This window comes from Etheostoma spectabile, chromosome 11 (assembly GCF_008692095.1).
Source record: "Etheostoma spectabile isolate EspeVRDwgs_2016 chromosome 11, UIUC_Espe_1.0, whole genome shotgun sequence".
NCBI lineage: Eukaryota > Metazoa > Chordata > Actinopteri > Perciformes > Percidae > Etheostoma > Etheostoma spectabile.
The window spans coordinates 21,037,735-21,038,205 of NC_045743.1; the positions used below are offsets into that span (position 1 = coordinate 21,037,735).

A 471-nucleotide genomic window follows, 5' to 3' on the forward strand; every position below is an offset into this window, starting at 1 on the left:
ACACACACACACACACACACACACACAGCCATAGCAGAGATACACATGCCCATGACAACACAGCCCTCAGGTTCACAGGGACACACAAGCCTCTCCACCACGATCAGGTGATAGTTCCCGGAGAGGTTTTTACTTTTATACTTTAAATAATTTTCCAAGCCTGTACTATGTTTTTTTTTTATTTGAGTTAAGAAGTTAAGTCAGTACTTCCACTTTTACGAGAGTATGTTTTGATACCGGTACCAATACAAATGCTCAGATACCGGTGGCTGAACAATAACCAGTGTTATAAAATCCCTTTTAAAGTGCCTATATTATGAAAAAAAAAAAAACACTTTCTGGGATTTGGGGGGTTATTTTGTGTCTCTGGTGCTTCCACATGCATATACACTTGGAAAAAAAACTATACATGCTGTTCTGAGTGAGATCCGGTTTCTGATTGTCCTCTGTCTTCAGTCTCCAGGTGAGCTG

General features: G+C 40.1%; 1 long non-coding RNA gene across 1 annotated transcript in view; it reads left to right on the forward strand.

Moving 5' to 3' along the window:
- The window catches only part of LOC116697864 (uncharacterized), a 12,867-nt gene that overhangs the window by 7,160 nt on the left and 5,236 nt on the right, over positions 1-471 (forward strand). The window lies entirely within an intron of this gene.